Here is a 6,000-nt window from a genome sequence, read left to right on the forward strand (position 1 = left end):
AGAGGTTAAGCACCTTGTCCAAGTACGTACATGAATTATTAGTGCTGAGACTTAAACTGAGGCCACTCAATACTAGGTGGTGGGTTTTTGTGACTACTCTATGCACTTTCTTTTCGTACATATGCTTGGTAAAAGCTTCACCATTTAAGGCCTTTCTGCTTTTCAGTTTTTATCCTTTTCATTAATGAAAATACATCCTTTTTGTTTGCACAGCATACATTAGTGCAGAATTCTTGCCTTGTTCATAACCTGTTCCTAAATTCCTCATTTAATGTTTGGTGAGAAGAGAACAACTTACAAGGAGTAGAATAATTACAAACACTGGTTGTGGGATTTGGGTAAGTTTCAAACTTAAGATTAATTTCAATTAACGAGGAATTGTTTAGGTCTGTCTCCAGGCGAAACCACAAAGTTCTGTTACTAACCAAGCTGCAGGCACCCGACCACATTCACACTTTTGCTTTCTGCCCATGACAGCCAAAGGTGTAACACAATCCTCTGGGCAATTGAGATAATTAAGCAAGACCGGTTATGGTAACGCTAGGCAGTGAGTTGCATGCTATAAAGGCCTCTATTTTTTATTTTATTAAATACGTATACAAAAAGAAAAGGCAAGGGTGGAATTTCAGAGTCCTTTTGCTTGGACTGTCTTTTGAGTGACAAGTGAGGCAAGACCTCCAAGCTCTAGCCTTCAGAAGCAGCAGCTTCCCAGGTCATACCCACAAAGAAAAAAGAAAATTTCCGTCTAGAAATGTTCATTTTCAAGCTAGCAAAACTGATTAAATAAATCATATTTGTTTGCCCAAATTTGAGTGAGTGAATAAATAAACACATAAATAAATAAAGGACGGCTAGCTCTATGTGCTTTAAATGAAGTAAAGAACCAAATCCATGATCAGCTTGTTTCAGGACCTCAGTGTTTCTTCAGAATATTTCAGACCATGGAGCTGAGTGACCTAATGATTAGTCACTATCTGAGGGTTGTTATAATGATTTTATAAAAAGAGAAATATCTAATTACAAGGTAGTACTGCACAGCATGAGTAGAATGAGAGTATCAGAATGCCTGGCTTAGGAATTGGGTGTCCAACTGTCCTGATTTGCCTGGGACTCAGGGGTTTTCCAGAGTGCAAGACTTTCAGTGCTGAAACTGGAAAAGCTCTGGGCAAACCAAGGGAGTCGGTCATCCTCCTTTGGAAAGTAGAGAAGTAGAATGGCTGGGGGAAAGGGGGAGACCCACTAGTTAAGAATGCGGAAGGGAGGAATTGAAGCAAGGTAAACCAGAGGTAGCACGTTAGTATTACTAAACAGAATAATAATGGTGAATAGTGACTTAGGAAATGGCTCTCTCCAACTAACTGAAATTTGTCGCCTCAAGGGCATTTTTTTTGTTTTGGAGGAATGGTTTTCTAAAATATTGTACAATTATCTGCCTTATTCAAAAGATAATATATATTATTTAACATTTCCTTATGTGACTCAAGCTAATATGTGCACCTCTTTCTGATGGGATATGCTTTTTAATCTTTCTTTAGCATGAAACCAGCAGCTAATATTTCGTCCACTGCCAGAATTCCCCTGGTACTAGTTTGTTTTCTGCTCCTTACTCTTTGTGTCAAATAAATCATAGGTTATTATGACATAGGTTATTATGACATAGGTTATTGTATCATATATGATATAATATAGCATATATGATAAGTTTATCATATATCATATCGTATCTTATATAATGTAGATTATCAGAGAGGATATCCCATAATCCTCTATGAATAATATCATAGGTAATAGCAGGGAGGTTCAGAAGGCCCAGAGGAGACACAAACGACCTGGCTTCGGTGCAGGGGTTTTATTTTCATTGTATTGATTTTCAGAGATCTTTTTTATTTCAGGTTCGAGATTATATTCTAAGAGGTTGAGGCAATTAAGGAGCTTGACTTTAGAAAATTCTATTCAACTCAACCAAAAATTTGTTAAGCAATTATTATGTAGTACTGGGCACTCAGAGTTTTCTATATGAACTTGGTCTCCAATCAATCACAACTTAGAAAATGGGTGGTATGGTTATATATTTATTTTGTCTTAAAAACTAACAAAAGTAACTGGGTTTTAGATATAAAAAGTTTGTGTATAACAATAACTACCAATTACCGAGTACTTAGATTAAATATCTTTGCAGGGAAGTCACTGTGGATTCTAGTATTTTTGAAACACCCTATTGGGAATCGTTTTCAGAGCACATCATTTGAATATTTTATTTGTGACAATTTTTTTTATAACTTTTTGGTTAAGGTTAAATTCTATATTTAGAAAAATCCAGAACTCAATCGGAACCACATTTAAGTGACAAAGTTGGATAATTAAGATCGCAAATATCATGTCCTACAAAACAACAAATGAGTGACTATAAAGAACATGTAATTAATGAGATGGTTTGGTTGTTTAATTATTAATGGTTTTGATTTGGCTCAAATGACCCAGGAGGCTTTACAAAATATGCTGCACCAAGAGAGTAGACTTGGATTAAGTAAGCAACCTTCTGCCATGATAACTTGGAAGGACATCTCAAATGTCTATAAATAATCTTACCTGGCTTAAACAAAAAAACTCCTCTCTCTCTCTTGCTTTCCTTCCCTCTCACTTTCTTTTCTAATTCATGATGGTAACTCCTACCTCTTGTTTTGATTTTTACCCTTGAATTCTAGATAAACATCATCTGCAAACATTCATATTAATGTGTAAGTTTGGTGAGACAAACCTATTTTCTCAACTTCAAATATCTTAAAATGAAAATATGTAAAACCTTTAAAATATAATATATACCATTTTCTTCCCCTCCTAGCCTCCTTCTAGTCACTTCTTTTGAAACCATTAGCCATATATCAGTAACAATAACCTTAAAATCAACTTAGTTGAAAAACAGCTATTTACAAACATAATACTTGTATAGACACACAGCCATAATCAGAATACATTACTTTACAGTCTATATATTTTTTTACTCTTACAATGGAAATTCTATAGGTTAAACAGTCCCTCAAGGAAAACTTAAATGTTTGTGTATATTTGGTTTGGTTTTGATAGACTGCTTTCTGACCACAAACATACGTACCCAAACAAGCTTCTACTAATATAAAAGTTACGGAATTGTGAGGTAGAAACATTATGACAATTTCTTGGTTTAGGGAAATGTAAGAAAATTAAGCATAGAGAGACTCCAAAGCCAGAGACATTTCAAAAATAGCATGTATGTCCCCCTTCCTTCCTTTCTCTCTCCTTCTTTCCCTCCCTTCTTCCTTTCTTCCTTCCTTCCTTCCCTCCCTATTTCCTTGTTTCTCTTCCTTGTCTTCCTCCCCTCCTCTCCCCTCCCTTTCCCATCCCTCCCTCCCTCTCTTCCTTCCTTCCTTCCTTCTTTTTTTCCTCTTCCCTTGCTTTCTTCTTTCCTCCTTCCTTTCCTCCTTCCTTCCTTTTCTTCCTACCTTCCTCTTCCCTTCTCTCCTCTTTTCTTCCTTCTTCCCAAACATTTTTAATTCTCTATCATTTGCCTGCCACTCTGTTTGCTGTTGCTGTAATTAGTAGTGCTCAGAAGTGACTCTTAATAAAGTTACAATAACACAGCACGGTTACCTAATGCAATGTTTAACCTAAAATTTGGAAGTGTTTCTTCTTAAAGTTTAAATTGGTCTTGTAAGGACTTTGCTCCCGTGAACTCTGTTCTTTCCCTCCCTCCTGCTAAATGACTGCTCTGACCTCGTATTCTGCTCCTATTAGTTCTGTGAATCATCTTCGCCTCAGCATTTCCCCAGTCCTGACACATGGACAGAAAGACATCCCTTGTCAAACATTCAATCTAGTGCAACAAACAAATGAATCAAGTCTCAGACTTTGTCATTTTACTTGGATTTTGTTTTTTTACATTTTTGCTAATACAGTTTTACATCTAAAGTCCCAGTTAAGCAACTCTTCATTTGGTCCTGCAAAGAGAGTGTCTCGTCGAATAGTATATAGGAGGTTCCTTTACATTATATAGATAGCTGCATTAGGAACTTTCACATAAAAACAGATTATTTACCAATAGAGAAATTTCAAAGGCAAGTATACACACCTTTCTACCAAAACACTCTCGACAAAAGCACTCTCAGATGGTGCCATATATGACAAAACGAGGGAAAGTTGAATTAACATATCAGAGGTTTTCTTCAGTCCTATCATGAGTTCTTTTGGTGGCCATAAGGTCAACAAAACACTCTCCCTGCCTTTTCCAGGCTCCGCTAAAGTTGCAGCCAGCATCACTTGAGCACACTCAGTCAATGAGGCAGCTGAATAAGATGCCCCCGAGTTGCCATAGAAACTGGAGGAAGCATAGAAGCACCTTCTCCTGCACACTCTTTAATTTCATCTGAGTGACTTTGTTTAAGAACCAAAAATAAAAAGTGCACAAGGATGTAATTATATAAAAAGCTGTGTTCAATTATAAATACAGTATGTACTTTTGCCTCAGTCTACAGCTCACTTCTCCCTTCCATTTCAAGACATTTGAACCATTCAAGGAGGAGTCTTCACTTGAGTTTTAATTGAAATGAGGCCCAGATTTACCAAGACAGGGGAGCGAGACTTTCTGCCTTTCTATCTTTCCCTGGTTCACATTTGACGTCTGCATGTGGAGTCTTTTCTAACAAAGTCTATTTCCAGGGGATCTTCATATCAGGCCATCTGGGTTCACCAGGCTTACTGAAATTGCTCTGCCTTTTGGCATTTGTAGTCTAAAACATTCTATAGGTTTATGATCATTTTGCAGGATAATAAAAAGAGGTGGACAGGAGAATGCCAAAAAAGCAATTAGCGGAGAAGGGCAACAAAATCCTTTTTAAAAGAAATCCTGTTGCTACTTGCAATAAACAGCTTCTTTCACAATAGAGGAAGGTGGGAGGAGAGTACCTCAACAGTCGTCCCATTGCAATATTTACCTGGGGGAAATATTCAGAATTTAGAGGGTTTAGAATTTAGAATTTAGAATTTAGAGGGTCTGCCTCTGGTCTTTATACCTTCTGAAGGGCTGATGAGTTACATTGGCTTGTGGAAAATGACACATCTTCTTTCTAGTATCCTTTAGTGAAACAGGGCAATCCTGAACCTGCATGCTGGCATGATTTGAAATGTACTTGTTCTTAGGTTGCTACTTCCTGCTAGTGATTTGCATGAAGTTGAGTGCAATATAGAATTTACTTAAAAAGGAAAATGCAAAGGTACAAGGTGTGTCCGATGAGCAAAAATATAATCCTATGTGTTCTTCGTGAATATGCCTTGTCTGTTCTCTTGATTCGGAGGACTACGTGTGAGAACCCGAGGCTGAGACTTTCTGCAAGGCAAATGAGTCTTTTGTATAAGTAAAATATGAAAGGATTTTTCCCTTTTGGAAAGCTGGCAGCCTGCAGGTAAAAAATGTGGCTGGTTCAGCTAGTGTTGTTTGTAAAACTAGACTGGCCATGTTTCTTAAATGCTTACTGAAACCAGTTACATGCTTGCAAAAAAAAAAAAAAAGAAAAGAAAGAAAGAAAGAAAAATAATGGAACTGAAGAACGTCCTTGGCTGTTTAAGGTGGGAAAATTTTACTGAAATGAATCTAGAATTTCCAGGTCTTTTTACCTAGAGGTACATAACAAGCACAAAAGGAGTTTCCTCAAATAAAGCTTTAAATGTCAGCCATGTCCTCTTCCTGTCTTTGAGTTCCGATGCATTGTTTTCTGGCGTTTTTGTTTTGTTTTGTTCTATTGTTGATTTTTTTTTGGTTTTTGCCCCACATCAACCCACGATGAGAACTCAACTCCTCTTTGAGTTTTTCCAAAATAACATGAAAATGCATTATTAAGAAATATTGGTTTTATAGATAATGTTATATGGGAGACGGAAGAGGGGCTCTCAGCACACACTCTGCACGAAACATCAAACTGATCTTGCAGGTTGGACTTCTATGGGGATTTCGTTCTCTTATCTGTCACC

The sequence above is a fragment of the Macaca fascicularis genome, chromosome 16 (assembly GCF_037993035.2).
Source record: "Macaca fascicularis isolate 582-1 chromosome 16, T2T-MFA8v1.1".
NCBI lineage: Eukaryota > Metazoa > Chordata > Mammalia > Primates > Cercopithecidae > Macaca > Macaca fascicularis.